This window comes from Scylla paramamosain, unplaced genomic scaffold (assembly GCF_035594125.1).
Source record: "Scylla paramamosain isolate STU-SP2022 unplaced genomic scaffold, ASM3559412v1 Contig143, whole genome shotgun sequence".
NCBI classification, from domain to species: domain Eukaryota; kingdom Metazoa; phylum Arthropoda; class Malacostraca; order Decapoda; family Portunidae; genus Scylla; species Scylla paramamosain.
The window spans coordinates 63,880-80,000 of record NW_026973808.1 but is presented as its reverse complement, the minus strand read 5'-3'; the positions used below and the strand labels follow the sequence as shown (position 1 = coordinate 80,000).

Genomic DNA, 16,121 nt, shown 5'->3' with positions numbered 1-16,121 from the left:
TTACACACTGACTAATAAATAATTCCACTTTTTTTTTATATATTCTGAAGCCACCATTACTTTCAAGAGGGTTTAGTTGAAATGATGCAGGTTTTTAATGGTGTTTTAATGGTTCTAGTGACAGATTAGCAAGATTTCTACATTATTAACAGGAAAAACACTCTTGATTACCTATACTGTTTTCAAAAGGGTCTAGTTGAAATGATGCAGGTTTTTAATGGTGTTTTAATGGTTCTAGTGACAGATTAGCAAGATTTCTACATTATTAACAGGAAAAACACTCTTGATTACCTGTAGTGTTTTCAAAAGGGTCTAGTTGAAATGATGCAGGTTTTTAATGGTGTTTTAATGGTTCTAGAGACAGATTAGCAAGGTTTCTTCATGAACTGGGTCCTAATTGGCTTAGTGTGTGATGCACAGTGTCTGAAAATAATTTGGTTGCCTTTCATCAGTTTTATTAAGCGAAATATTGATACCTAAAGCCCAACATGTAGGTATTATTAACATTATATTAAAAATTAACACCACAGCCAGCGAACTTAGCTGTCATAGGCTCCAGGAATGCTTGAAATGAATGAAATAATATATAAGGATAATAATAATAATAAGGAAATAATGTTTCAGCATTTCATAGTGATAGAAATGTGGATAGCAATATTTTCTTATCTTTTTTTTGTCTTTTGAATTCAGCGGCTGTTCATAAAAGTAAAAAGAAAAGAATCTTAAAAGAAATCTGTTAAGCTACTATAGAGGGTTACAATCCGATATTATATAGTATTTCAGCCTTAATCTTTCCTAGTACCGATGCTCTTTTGTTTGTTGTTGTTGTGAGGGAGAGAGCATTTCTGTCGTCTATACACAAAACTTTCCATTTCACTTACAAGATGGTGAAAAGAACGAACCTTGCTTATTATACACGGTTTTTAACGCTATAACACTTCTTTACTTGGATTTTACTCTCAAAAACTGTAAGTATATGAACACAGGTTGATCTGAGTAATGGATGTGTGCAGAAAGGTAGCGAAAGACTTGGGGAGAGGTGAAAATAAGTTTTTTTTTTTTCCAGACTCCTTATCCTTGGTGAGTAATGTTTATGAAATCTTGTGTGAGCCTGTAGTGTTGACTGTGCTGAGTTATTTAGCTGTTATTTTACCCTCATCCCTCAGAATTTGTCACTTGTTACCCCCTTACTGGGCCAAGAGAGTGAAATAAGCCGTGTGTACAGGGTAGCTGACCAGGTGACTTTTCTCATTACAGATCTTACCGTAATTTGAAATATAGATATACACAACTAAAATTATAATGCTGATGGTGAATTTTAAAGGTTTATCTGCATTTTGGTGAAGTGTGGTTAGTTTTGTTAGGTGAGCAGGTTAAAAAGATAACAATTATGAAGATATGTTAATAGCAGACTTAGTGGTGTCCCCCAAGGTTATATCATTCATTTAATTTTTGCCTTCCAGATGACTGTGTTGGTGATAGAACCCTGGCAGGAAGAGGTGACGTTGCCTTGGATATTCAGAGTGAGGGAGACTGGCAGAAGACACAAGGTATGTAATAATTTTGTTACTTCTGCCTCACTCTTCTGTTGTGATATATATGTGTGTATTAGTGTTATGGAGAGTTATAGAAGTTATAGAATAAATGTGTCAGCCTCAGTACACCGTGGAAGTGGTATTGGTGGGTCTTTTTAATTAACACCAAATATTGAACCACATATTTGCTGTACAGTTCTGTTGAATATTGTTAGTATTGGTGAATATTCTTTAGCATATTGGATGAAGCAGGTAGTAGGCAGGAAGGTAGGCCTATGTGGGGTGCCGTGTGGGGTGTATAGGCTGGCGCTGAAATCTTTTGTGTTGATTGCGGTTCAGATTTAATTGTGTGGACCTGTACACTTCCTTGCCTCATTGAAAGGATAACTTAATTATAAGGAATTATCATTTACTATAAGGAATTATCATTTACTTCAGTCACCCGTACAAAATAGAGACATGACCTTTTTATTTATTTATTTATGTATGTATGTATTTATTTATTTATTTGTTTGTTTGTTTGTTTATTTGTTTGTTTGTTTGTTTGTTTATTTATTTATTTATTTATGCATTTATTTTCAGAAAGCAGAGATTGTGACAAGTGAAAGCCCTGAGATTTATTTATGTATTTATTTATTTATGTATTTATTTATGTATGTTATGTATGAGATTTATTTATGTATTTATTTTCAGAAAGCAGAGAGATTCCCCAGAGAGAAGCTTTTTTTCAGTGTTTGTATCTCTAAACCTTCCTTCTTCACAATTATCTCTCTCTCTCTCTCTCTCTCTCTCTCCTCCACACAGTATCCCCTGGCCTTCCACAGCCTTCTCACTGGTCTCCTTGTGGTGTCATCCTTCACACAGCATCTCCAAGCCTTCCACAGCCTCCCCACTGGTCACTTTGTCCTGTCCTGTCCTCCATATACCAATCACAGGCCTAACCTAGCCAACCTAAACTAACCTAACCTCACACCCACAGGTTCGGAGGCCTCCAGAGAGCTGCCCAGAGTGAAGCTTGTGGTATAGAGGAACAGCTGCTGATCATCAAGCTTACGGAATGACTGGAGGAAAGTGGGAGGAGCCTGGAGGGAGTGGTGGAGGTACAGTACTTGGAGAAAATCCCTTCACCATGACGATAATGGTGTTCTTTTTCTCGTTCTTCTTTTTCCTCCTCCTCCTCCTCCTCCTCCTCCTCCTCCTCCTCCTCCTCCTCCTCCTCCTCCTCCTCCTCCTCCTCCTCTTCCTCCTGCTGCTGCTGGCTTATTGGCTAAATGACTTGTGGCTTAGTGAGGCTTATTGGTGACTGGCTTAGTGAATCTTATTGGTGACTGGCTTAGTGAGTCTTATTGGTGACTGGCTTAGTGATGCTTATTGGTGACTGGCTTAGTGAGGCCTATTGGGTGACTGGCTTAGTGAGTCTTATTGGTGACTGGCTTAGTGAATCTTATTGGTGACTGGCTTAGTGAGGCCTATTGGGTGACTGGCTTAGTGGCTTGAAATTATGGGTGTCTTTTAACATTGTTACCTTGCATGCATGTTCAACAAAAGTCAAAGCTAATGAGAAACTTGCTTTTATAAAACAGCTTGCTACCCAACAAAGCAAAGGATTATATTTATTTATTTATTGTCTTTCACTATTCCATAATTCAAGCCAGTGAATCTAATCTCTTTCTTTCTATACAGATACCAGGATATGTGACCACCACCACCACGCTCACCACCACCACCACCACCACCACCACCACTACCACCACCACCACCATTGGAGATGCCCCTCTGTAGTTGCACATTACGGCCCTGTTGTGTACCCTGGTGGCCTTCATAGTTGACCGGTGAGTATGTATATTTGTTGAGGGTTGCTGTTCTCTCAGTCACTGTCTTCCGAGGCTACAGCGAGTTTCTCCTGTTGATACTGTAGAAATGTTGTGTATCTGTCAGAAGAACCATAAAAAACTCTCTTGAAAACCTGTGTCTCTTCAACTAGAGGCTTTGGGAAGTAGTGGAGGTGTGGCCAGACTTGTTTCAGAATGTACCAGAAAGTCTAACCTGATTTTCTTGTTAATATTGGGATTTTTATTGGAGTTAAAAGGAAGTTTGATATTTTATCAATATTTATTTATTTGGTGAATTCAATGAAGTTTGACATACTCGTAAAGTTATATTCAAAGTATTTACAAACACACACACACACACACACACACACACACACACACACACACACACACACACACACACACACACTACAGGTCTTAACCAATGCATCATAAATTTTTGTGTATAGTTATTGTGTTTAGTATTTTGCAAACAGCATCTTTAATAATTTTATTGCATGCCTAAAAAAAAAAAAAATTCAAGCAACATAGCTTAATATTTGTGTTTGTTTATGTGCATGGCTCTAAGTAATATATGTTTGTGTGTTAGTTGGCTTGTGTGTGTCTGTGGTTTGCTATTGGTTCAGTACATCTGTGCCTGGCCTGGTCTGAAACGTGGCTGCTTTACAATGTTTTCTGGCACAGAGGAAGAAATGGTGTGCTGTTCTTCTGTTTTGTCCTGACTGAGAAGCTGTTGTGCTTTTTTTTCCTTGTTCTGCGTTGCTGTGCTTCAAGGGGTAGACTTGCCTGTCCTCCATTGTCCTGTGTCTGTCATGCTTGTTGTATAGTCAGTAAAACACCTTTTGTTCTGTCTTGCCCTGAATGGTCTGTTGTGCTTGTTGTGTCTCTCAGATCTTCCACATTCTCTTCTTCTCTTATTTTTTCTGATAATTTCATTTGACTTTAATTCTTTTCATCTATCAACACCAATATACCACACCACACCACCACCACCACCACCACCACCACCTGCATCACACTCAGACTTTCCTTTCCTCCACTTAGCTGAGTGCAGCTGTCGGTGACTGCAGGAATGGACCTCAGATGGCGGACACAACAGCATTACCAAGTCAAGAAGTTGTCCAGTATTTTATCTCTGCTCTCAAACAAGCAATGACCAGTGGTGGTGTTGTTCATGTCTGGCTTGTGTGTGTGTGTGTGTGTGTGTGTGTGTGTGTGTGTGTGTGTGTGTGTGTGTGTGTGTGTGTGTGTGTGTGTGTGTGTGTGTGAGTTTGTTCATCCATTATGATTTGAAGAGATTGTGTTTGTATTTTTATTGTGGGACTCTGTGATTATACTTTGAAATGATACGGCCTTAAAATTGACCTTTGACCCTGTGTGGTAGTGGAGTGAGGCTTGTGACAGTTAGGAATTGGTTGTCAAAAAGTGACCACATTGGTTTTTCCTCAGTTGCTTTAGCCATGAAAGTTCTATTCCTTGTGTTCTTTGTCATGATGATGTTTGATTCCCTTGGTTTCCAATTGGTTGCCTTTGTGTGAGTTTTGATCCAGTCATTTACTTCCCTACTTACTGAATTCCAGGAAACAAAGGGATTGCTTGCTCCTTTTGCTTCCTTGTGGACAAATTCACTGCTAATAGTTTGTTATTTGGAAGTTTGATTGAAGGCTTGTTCCTCCCTCTCCTCCACCCTATGACTACTTGATGCTATCTAGTAAAATTCTTCACAATGATGTTTTCCATGCCTTCGCTGCCCTAAACCCTTGGAAAGCTTGGAGGGGGTCCCTCCTCTTGTTCTTCAAAACTGCATTTCTGTGCTTGCACCTTGCCAAGTCAAACTCTTTCAACTCTGTGTGTCAACATGTAATAATATTACTTCTTGCTGGAAGTTTGCCTACATTCAGCCTGTTCCTGAAAAGGGTGACCATTCTAATCCCTCATACTACTGTCCTGTTGCTTTAATTTTCTGCCTATCTGAAGTTTTTGAATTTATCCTCAAAAGGAAGATTCTTAAACATCTATCACTTGACAACTTTCTATCTAATTGCCAGTATGTGTTCCATAATGGCCAGACAAAAGAAAACATGTGTTCAGTGGCTTCAGCCACCACCAATGGTCTCTCTTTTTAAGATTTCCTGCTTAACTAATGTTTAAGTATCTCATTACAAAGATAAGAATATAGATATCATAAAGATGGTTATTTATATTGATTAGCATATTAGCATTATGAATGTTCCTGTTCATATGATTATAACTATCAGCAGAAAAAATTGTATAACATGTGTCATTCATTTACTTGAAGCTGCATTGTCAAGGAAGCTTGATACACTTTTCAGTGAGTGATGTGTTTATGTGCTAACATATGTGTGCTTGGAGCATAAAAGATAGTCTACACTATATTTTGACAAATAAACAGTTGGTATGAAAAAATTACTTTTACCTACAGCACTTACTTAATTTGCATTTGGGCACCATCTCTTTGAAAATAGTCCATTTGAGCAGCAATACAGCAGCACATTCAGCACTGTTGTCACCCCTGAAACTTATTCTGGAAGTGTTGTTCTCTAAGCATGTCAAGCATCTACTGTTTGTGCAGAATCATCTCCACAATGGACAGAAGAAGCATCAGGCCAAAGTCTGTCAGGAATTCTGTCAGCCAGCCATGAATGACCCAACCTTCATGTCAAAGGACATCTCTGGGAACAAAATTTGGGTTTACAGGTATAACCCCCTAACCCAAACAAGTCTTTACAATAGAAGAGTCCAGCATCTCCATGCAGGGCATGGTTCAGGTCTGGAAAACCACTAAGAGCATTTTTATTCAATGTCTTTGAGATTCATAGGATAGTTCATCATGAATTCATCCCCCAAAAAAGATCATCAACTGCCAGTTCTACTCAAGTGTTTTGAGGCATCTGAGGACATTAATTTTGGCAGATATGGCTTGAAATGTGGTGCAAGGCTAAATGGATGCTCCATGATGATGATGATGATGATGATGATGATGATGATGCACCCTCTCTTACAAATTATCTCTTATAATGCATGGGCTTCTCAGATGCATGATTATCCCTTTGCAGCTGCCCTACTCCTCAGATTTGGTACCAACCCTTGTGACTTGTGTCATGCTCCCCACATGGACATTCATTCTATGGAAACAATGAGAAATTGATCTCAAGATGAGATAAGTCTTTAGCCATGACAAGTTGTAGCCAGCCAGGGATTGAACCTCTCACTGAGAGAACACAAGGATGACACCTTAGACATTGAGACCATGATGACTGTCAGGTCCCAAGTTCAGTTTTAGGACATTTATACTCCTAATCTCTGCACTTTTTTTTCCTGGAAATAATAAAGATGCAGCTGAAGGGATGCTCTTTTGACACCATGGGGTAGGTTCATTAGATTAGATTAGATGTGATTTACTTTAGAGTTTTAATGAAAGCAATGGCAAAAAAAGACTATGGTTCCAGCCTGTGTGAGACAACCCTCAAGAATTTAAATATTTCCAAACTACTTATAGCATTCAGATTGTTCATGGATACAACTGAAGGTAATACAAACATAGGAGTTGTAAAAATATTTTTTTAAATAATGAATTAAGACTTATACAGTACACAAACATTCATTAAAAGACCACACTGAGCCACTGTTTACACAAACAGCTGATGAATGCTCACTGTTGATGTCACTATCAATGGTGGCAGCTGCAGCAGTTACAGCTCATTCTTCTCACCAAACTTGCATCACTGTGTATAGTGCTAGTGATGTTGGGATTGGAACTGCACTTGCTACCTCGATATCAGTGTTACAGACATTTTTACAATTTGTTGCGGACCATCCATGCAGTAGGCTTTAAACTCCGTTAGGGTACGACTCGCAAGCAAGCTGATCCCAGGCACTATACGTGATTTGCATCAGAATACTGCACATTAGTGGTGAGCCGACTGTAGTCACCACAAAAGAAATCTATACAGCAAAAATGCAGGTGAAAAGCACATATGGAAAAAATGTGGATATATTTGAGTTGCATATCCATCATGTGCTAGAACACAGTCATCATACATCTCACAGCAGCTGAGACGCTTGTGTAGCTGTTCATACACATCCCAAACCAGTGCTGGTCCAGCTGCCACGGAAGCAGCATCCATAACTGACGACTCCATCAGGCTTCACGCGACCCATCATTGACTAATTTTGGATGCTTACAGTTTTGTTGCTGTGCTTTACCATAGGTCACCAGGAGCTGAAAATGAAAGAAAAAGCACATTCATTGGCATAGCTGCAGCAGGGAGTGTTAGTAATATATATGGCAGCTGATCTTGTGTTGACCCAGAAAGCCATTTACCAGCTTAAAAACTCCACTGTCACCCTGCTGCCTCCAGGCTTAGCATTAATGCCCCCCCCCTGAAAAAAAACTCTTAAATCCCCCCAAAAAAGTTTAAGTGGTTATTTCAGGGGGTTTTAGAAAATATATTTTACTAATCAAGATTTAGTTGTATATTATATTGATAATTAAGGTCTATATATATACATACACATTAAAATTGTAAAAGTAGTCAAGTCTGTCCCATTAAATTCCTAACCTGTATCAGCATGACCTAAACAAGTGTGTGTTCTTCATTAAAAGAGTGTCAAAATCTTTCAAGATCTAACTCCCCTTGTAATTTCTTGCACCTAGCCAAAAACATCTCCAATAACTTTGCTTCTTCGTGGCACTACTGCCATCTCATCTATTTCTAAAGCTGAACTCTTCAACTCAAACCTTTGCTAAAAACTCTACCTTGGATAATTCAGGGTTTGTTCCTGCGTCTCCTCCATCCTCCGATTACTTCACGCTACCTATGAAAATCCTTTGCAGTGATGTTTTCCATGCCCTGGCTAGCCTTAACCCTCAGAGAGCTTACAAACCTGATGGAGTCCCTCCCATTGTTTTCTGAAACTGTGCCTCTGTGCTTGCACCTTGCCTAATCAAACTCTTCCAAATTTGTCTATCAATATCTACCTTTCCTTCTTGCTGGAAGTTTGCCAAAATTCAGCCTGTTCCTAAAAAGGGTGACCATTCTAATCCTTCAAATTATCGTCCTATTGCTGTAATTTCCTACCTCTCCAAAGTTTTGAATCTATTCTCAACAGGAAGATTCATAAACATCTATTATTTCACAACCTTCTATCTGATTGCCAGTATGGGTTCTGTCTAGGCCACTCTACTGGTGATCTTATGGAGTTCCCTACTGAGTCTTGGTCATCCTCTTTTAGGGATATTGGTGAAACTTGCTGCTGTTGGCTTGTGCATATCAAAAGCTTTTAATAGAGTCTGGCATTAAGCTTTGATTTCCAAACTATCCTCTCTATGGCTTCTATCCTTCTCTCTGTAACTTCATCTCAAGTTTCCTTTCTGATCATTCTATTGCTGCTGTGGTAGACAGTCACTGTTGTTCTAAATCTATTAACAGTGGTGTTTCTCAGGGTTCTGTCCTGTCACTCACTCTCTTCTTATTTTTTGTTAATGATCTTCTAAACCAAACTTCTTGTCCTATCCATTCCTACACTGATGATACCACCTTGCACTTTTCCATGTCTTTTTTGTAGACATCGAACCCTTCAGGAAGTAAACAATTCTCACAAGGAAGCCACAGAATGCCTGACTTCTCAACTCTCTAAAATTTCTGATTGTGACCGAGCAAACCTAGCATTGTTCAATGCACCAAAGCTCTAATTCTTCCATCTATCAACTCGACACAACCTTCCAGGCAACTATCCCCTCTTCTTCAGTGACACTCAACCATCCCCCTCTTCTACTGAACATCCTCAGTCTGCCCTTCAGTTATAATCTGAACTAGAAACTCTTCATCTCATCTCTAGCTAAAACAGTTTCTATGAAGTTAGGTGTTCTGAGTGTTCTCCACCAGTTTTTCTCATCCCCCAGCTGCTAGCTTTGTACAAGTGAAGTGTACAATAGTGAAGAGTAACGAGGAAAAGAAGTAAGAATATATATAAGAAGAATATATATATAAGAAGAAGAAGAAGAAGAGAGAAGGAAAGAAAAAGAAAGAAAAAAGAAAAAAAAAAGAAAGAAAGAAAGGAAGAGGGATTAAGAAGAAGAAGAAGAAGAAGAAGAAGAAGAAGAAGAAGAAGAAGAAGAAGAAGACACACACACTCCTCACAAAGAGGTCGAGGGGATTAAAGACAGCTCTTCATATAGATGCTCTCTCTCTCTCTCTCTCTCTCTCTCTCTCTCTCTCTCTCTCTCTCTCTCTGAAAGTTTCTCTAATATCAAGTTTTCTCAGTTGATGCTGATGATGATGATGATGAGAGGAGGAGGAGGAGGAGGAGGAGGAAAAAGAACAAGAAGAAGAAGAAGAAGAAGAAGAAGAAGAAGAAGAAGAATAAGGAGGAGGAGGAGGAGGAGGAGGAGGAGGAGGAGGAGGAGGAGGAGGAGGAGGAGGAGGAGGAGGAGGAGGAGAAGAAGTATGTGTATTTGTAATTCATAAAAATAATATATATTGAAAGTTGAAATTAATAACTAGATCTCTCTCTCTCTCTCTCTCTCTCTCTCTCTCTCTCTCTCTCTCTTTCACTTAATTAAAAATTCTTCTCTGGTTAATCTTCCCTCCCCCTGCCCCCCTCTCTCTCTCTCTCTCTCTCTCTCTCTCTCTCTCTCTCTCTCTCTCTCTCAAAGGATTAAAGAAGAAGAATGAGGAGGAGGAGGAGGAGGAGGAGGAGGAGAGAGAGAGAAAGAGAGACAATGAATTTATATATTGCCACAAGTCATTTAGCCAATAAGCCAGCAGGAGGAGGAGGAGGAGGAGGAGGAATAAGTAGGAGGAGGAGGAGGAAGAGGAAAAAGAAACAAGAACAAGAAGAACAAGGAGGAGGAGGAGGAGGAGGAGGAGGAGGAGGAGGAGGAGGAGAGGAGGAGGAGGAGGAGGAGGGAGGAGGAGGCGGAGCGGGGCAGGAAAGAATGCATGAGAGATAAGGAACTCAAGTTAAGGAAACAAGTGTAAATAGATTAGGATGGAGAACAGGTTGAAAGGTAACAGCCTCCTACACTGATGCAGTCATCTGGAAACAGCACACTCCTGCCTCTTCTTAATCTTGCCACACCAAAATCTCTCAACCAAGAGATTTTAATCTTATTGCATTTTCAATACAAAGGATGTGAGTTTAGTGCCATTTAGTTTAGCGTAACAGAGGCACTACAGAGTTGTACTACTGAGGACTCAAAGCAAGCTGTTTTTGACAAAATATCCAAACCCTCCCTGTGTGTGAGGAGAGATACACCATGTTTTTGTTAGTTGTTTCAAAGGGAATTTGATGTACCCACTCACACACACACAATCTCCATTACTTTGTACCACATTGAGCTGCCTCAACATCCACCTAAATGCTGACAACATCAAACACAAAGAATGATATGCTGAATGTTTTCCATTGCTAATATTTTTGCAAGCATCTGGTTATTTCTTACAACATGTATCTTGATTGCCCCTTAGGATGTGATGAGACCATATCTGCTCTCTTAGACTAAGTGCGCATGCACGCACACACGCACACAGCTTAGGCTCATGCCCTGTACAATACAACTAGGTAAATACACACACACACACACACACACCACACACACACACACACACACACACACACACACACACACACACACACACACACACAGGAGGGTAAGACTGCTAGCCTTGCACTCCAGCCAAGAGACAAGATGACAACTATTCAGCTAACATCCAGTACCTATTCACTGATGGGTAAACAATGCCGTCCTCGGCACGCAGACTCTGCCTCCGGGTGATACCTGTGGATTTGTCCGTTGTTGTGGAAATACTCAAGGCCCTTCAGTACTTCCCTAAGTGCTGTGGCGATAACTGCCTCGTCAAACAGTCTGTGCTTGCAGCCTGTACTCTCATCCTGCAAGAAAGGCTTGTTTAATGGATCACTGATGAAAGATGTGCACTTTTATTAGGAGAATTTTCAAGATGGTAAATATGTACAGTCAAAATGTAGTATTGTATGCAAGAAATGTCATAAGTGTAATAAAGGCAAGTACATATATCATATTTGACGGTAACTATGTATGGTTAAAATGTAATGATACATTGTAAGGAGAAATGTCAGAGTGTAATAAAGACATATATATTATGTTTGACAGCATATCACAATAGAAATATTACATCTCCATTTCATGACAGCATATCTAAGAAACAAGTTTTTCAGTGTATTCAAGCATGTAATGCTTAAAGCAAGCCCTCCAAAAATCAAGGTCTAATCTTTTCACTTTTTTTTTTTTTTATCTTCATGTTTTGTCTGTTATTGAAGCATACTAGCTTTGCATATTTTAATGCAGTGTAATTGGCATCTCATGTAGTATTATTTTATTATTTTTTTTTTTTTACTTCCTGTACTAATGAAACACTTTTCAGTGAATGATAATACTGTCACCTTGTGGCAACACAAGAGCTTGTAAGTACAGTATGAAGTGCACCCATTGTGTTTCTCTTGAGGCCAATTCTGATCACATTTTCTTTTGTGTTAATGAAACATCATGTCAATGAAATTCTCTGACATTCAGCTTTCACAAAAATACTGTATCACAGTTTTGGGATGAGAGATCCTCTGAAAAATCTTCCAACTTCCATACCACTCTCTTCCTTTTGAATTCACACATGCTTTACATCCTTGGTTTGAATTAACAACATTCCACTGGAAGGAGATGCCTCACGTTCCCTCATCTCTCTTTGTTTCACAGCAGGCACAGATATGCTGTCGTGGCACTGTGTCCAGCAGGAAGCCGAACGGGCGCAAGCCCAAGACCGCAAACCCGGCTTCGGCCACAACAGCATAACTACACCCACTGTGAAACAAAGACAGATTAGAATGTTGTGAATATGAAAATATTTCATTACCAGTCATTCTCTGAAGTATGACAAGTGATTTATCCATGGAGTTAAGTACAGAAAGTACAGCAACTCCCTGATAATTAACATGAGAAGACAAATATTCCACACACACACAAGTATCAGCAGGCCAACATAACAATCTACAACCAGCAATAGCTGAGAAAATTGTGAAAAAAATCTACCATGTTAAATATGCTTTGGATATAATACAGAATGCCTGGAGACACCTTTTATGAAGATCAGTATGAGAATGTCCAACACTGGTATTAGGAGTGATATGTTGAAAAGGTGTTCTTGAATAATCAGCATACTTGTTCACTGACCACTTTTGGTGCCCTTGTTTTGAAAGAAAGTTTCGTCTCACCCTGAGACTGAGAACTTTGAGATACGTACTTTCCATATTTTCATTATTTTCAACCAAGATCATAAAGATAGTGTGTGCTTATATAAAGTGTTTCAATGATAACCATTGACTGTACCATTATATAAGATAGATAAAGGATTTAAATATACTTGTTAAAACTTAGGAAAACAGACACAATTAGTTTCTTTACGTCATCAGCGTAAAGCGAGAGAGAGAGAGAGAGAGAGAGAGAGAGAGAGAGAGAGAGAGAGAGAGAGAGAGAGAGAGAGAGAGAGAGAGAGAGAGAGAGAGAGAATGATAAGATACTAACTCCTGAACTAGGATGAGATAACAGTACAGTTAATATACCTATCAGCAATGACTTATAATGTGATGTCAGAGGGCAGATGTTGTGATAACATTCCATCTTTGGTAATTCTTCTTTTATAAGTGTTGTGGCCAAGATAAAATCTCACCCCCATTGGCCAGTCACCAATAAGCCTCACTAAGCCAGTCACCAATAAGCCTCAATAAGCCACAAGTAATTTAGCCAATAAGCTAGTACGAGGAGGAGGAGGAGGAGGAGGAGGAGGAGGAGGAGGAGGAGGAGGAGGAGGAATAAGAAGGAGGACGAGAAGGAGGAGGAGGAATAAGGAGGAGGAGGAGGAGGAGGAGGAGGAGGAGGAGGAGGAGGAGGAGGAGGAGGAGGAGGAGGAGGAGGAGGAATAAGAAGGAGGACGAGAAGGAGGAGGAGGAATAAGGAGGAGGAGGAGAAGGAGGAGGAGGAGGAGGAGGAGGAGGAGGAGGAGGAGGAGGAGGAGGAGGAGGAGGAGGAGGAGGAGGAGGAATAAGAAGGAGGACGAGAAGGAGGAGGAGAAATAAGGAGGAGAAGGAGAAGGAGGAGGAGGAGGAGGAGGAGGAGGAGGAGGAGGAGGAGGAGGAGGAGGAATAAGAAGGAGGACGAGAAGGAGGAGGAGAAATAAGGAGGAGGAGGAGAAGGAGAAGGAGGAGGAGGAGGAGGAGGAGGAGGAGGAGGAGGAGGAGGAGGAATAAGAAGGAGGACGAGAAGGAGGAGGAGGAATAAGGAGGAGGAGGAGGAGGAGGAGGAGGAGGAGGAGGAGGAGGAGGAGGAGGAGGAGGAGGAATAAGAAGGAGGACGAGAAGGAGGAGGAGGAATAAGGAGGAGGAGGAGGAGGAGGAGGAGGAGGAGGAGGAGGAAGAGGAGGAGGAGGAGGAGGAGGAGGAATAAGAAGGGAGGACGAGAAGGAGGAGGAGAAATAAGGAGGAGGAGGAGGAGGAGGAGGAGGAGGAGGAGGAGGAGGAGGAGGAGGAGGAGGAATAAGAAGGAGGACGAGAAGGAGGAGGAGGAATAAGGAGGAGGAGGAGAAGGAGGAGGAGGAGGAGGAGGAGGAGGAGGAGGAGGAGGAGGAGGAATAAGAAGGAGGACGAGAAGGAGGAGGAGAAATAAGGAGGAGGAGGAGGAGGAGGAGGAGGAGGAGGAGGAGGAGGAGGAGGAGGAATAAGAAGGAGGACGAGAAGGAGGAGGAGGAATAAGGAGGAGGAGGAGGAGGAGGAGGAGGAGGAGGAGGAGGAGGAGGAGGAATAAGAAGGAGGACGAGAAGGAGGAGGAGAAATAAGGAGGAGGAGGAGAGGAGGAGGAGGAGGAGGAGGAGGAGGAGGAGGAGGAGGAGGAATAAGAAGGAGGACGAGAAGGAGGAGGAGGAATAAGGAGAAGGAGGAGGAAAAATAAGAATAAAGTGAATGAGTGTTGTGGGCATAGCATTGCAGCAGTACCTGCATAAGTTAGTAAAGCTGTGAGACACCTCACATGCCTTGCCTGTCACCGCTTGTGCCGGCTGGCAATGCAGAACACAATCTCCAGGACTCCGTGGTTAGGCTGACAGTTCTGTGGGAATGGAAGATCATTAGATTTTCACTCATATCAAGTTGAATTGGTTTAGCTGACACACACTCTCTCTCTCTCTCTCTCTCTCTCTCTCTCTCTCTCTCTCTCTCTCTCTCAATTGATTGCAAAGACCACAAAGATGATTAGCAGAGGTTTTCGTGAGTGATTCTCCTGTTAGTAATGTAGGAATGTTAATTTGACACTAAAACCATAAAAAACATCTTTAAAAACCTGTGCCACTTTGAATAGTGCCTTTTAAAAGCGTGTTTCTCCCATCAGTACAGTAGAAATGCAGTTATTTATTTACATTTTATATATAACACACACACACACACACACACACACACACACACACACACACACACAGAGGTGGTCTGGCAGGGAAGTGTTATGAGAGATGTATAAACCCATAGCAAGGCAAGGCACACAGCTTTCACACTCACCTCACACTCACAACACACTTTCAACACCTTAACCTTTGTTGGGGAAGAAAATCACTAAAATATCACCCTTATTCTCACTTATTATCACCCTTACCTCACTTACCTCCCTTATTCTCACTCACAACACTCTTTCTTCGCATTAACCCTTGTTGGGGAAGAGAACCACTGAAATATCACCCTTATTCTCACTTATCACCCTTACCTTATTTATTACCACCCTTAACTCACTTATTACCACCCTTATTCTCACTCACAACACTATTTCTTCGCATTAACCTTTGTTGGGGAAGAGAAGCACTAAAATATTATCTTCTACGAATTTATTAAGTCAGCACTCAGCACTTTAGCCCTTGATGGAGTCGAAAAGCACTCCTCCCCTATCCTTACAAGAGCACTCACTAAAATCTTATGTCCATATACCAAAACCAAACACAATTTTCCCCCTCACCCTCACACTCACTCACTCAAGCCCTTAAGAACGTAAGAAATAAGGGAAGCTGCAAGAAGCGACCATGCTTACAGATGGCAGTCCCTTTGTGAAATATACCTACCTATTTCCATGTTATTCCCAGATTTTTAAGCTTGTACCCGTTATTTCTTGTTCTACCCCTGGTTGCTGATACTAAATATTTTGCTTACATCTCCCTTGTTATAACTCTTATACCAATTAAAGACTTGTATCAGGAGAGAGAGAGAGAGAGAGGGTGCCTATCCTGTATAACATAATAAAAATATTCCCAAAAGGAAGTCCTTATGTAATCTCAGATATCTTAACAGTCACGTCTCCCAGCGCTGTCATTTTGCCAGCATACATTCCTCATTCACTTCACAATAAAATTTGACAGCTAACTTACCCGTTTGAGGTGAAATAACGAAGATTAAAGAGCGATTAATATATCCACTACACTACACTCGATCGGCTTCAAACTAGCCTACTCCCACATGTCGGTTATTTATTTTATTTTTATTTATTTGCTTATTTCTATTGTTTTTTTTTCACATAAATGTTTGTTTTGAGTTTTTGTTTATTTAATTTTTGGTTGTTTTGTGTTTTGTTCTGTTTTATGAGTTAATTATTTTGTTGATCTCGTCATTCATTAATAAAATTCTTGATCCATTTATTTGCTTTATTCTTGTGTGTGTATAATTATATATA

At 40.5% G+C, this 16,121-nt stretch overlaps 2 long non-coding RNA genes across 2 annotated transcripts; one reads left to right on the top strand and one right to left on the bottom strand.

Moving 5' to 3' along the window:
• The first annotated feature begins 808 nt into the window (after positions 1-808).
• Positions 809-6,732, top strand: LOC135099531 (uncharacterized). Its single transcript, XR_010268069.1, has 5 exons — positions 809-968; positions 1,464-1,550; positions 2,515-2,635; positions 3,219-3,367; positions 4,412-6,732. It is a non-coding gene; the product is annotated as an uncharacterized LOC135099531 (long non-coding RNA).
• Positions 6,733-6,935: 203 nt separating this feature from the next.
• LOC135099532 (uncharacterized) lies at positions 6,936-15,913 on the bottom strand. The gene is made up of 4 exons (XR_010268070.1): positions 15,820-15,913; positions 14,411-14,522; positions 11,111-11,284; positions 6,936-7,610 (listed from the first exon to the last, which is right to left on the bottom strand). It is a non-coding gene; the product is annotated as an uncharacterized LOC135099532 (long non-coding RNA).
• Between the last annotated feature and the right edge of the window lie 208 nt (positions 15,914-16,121).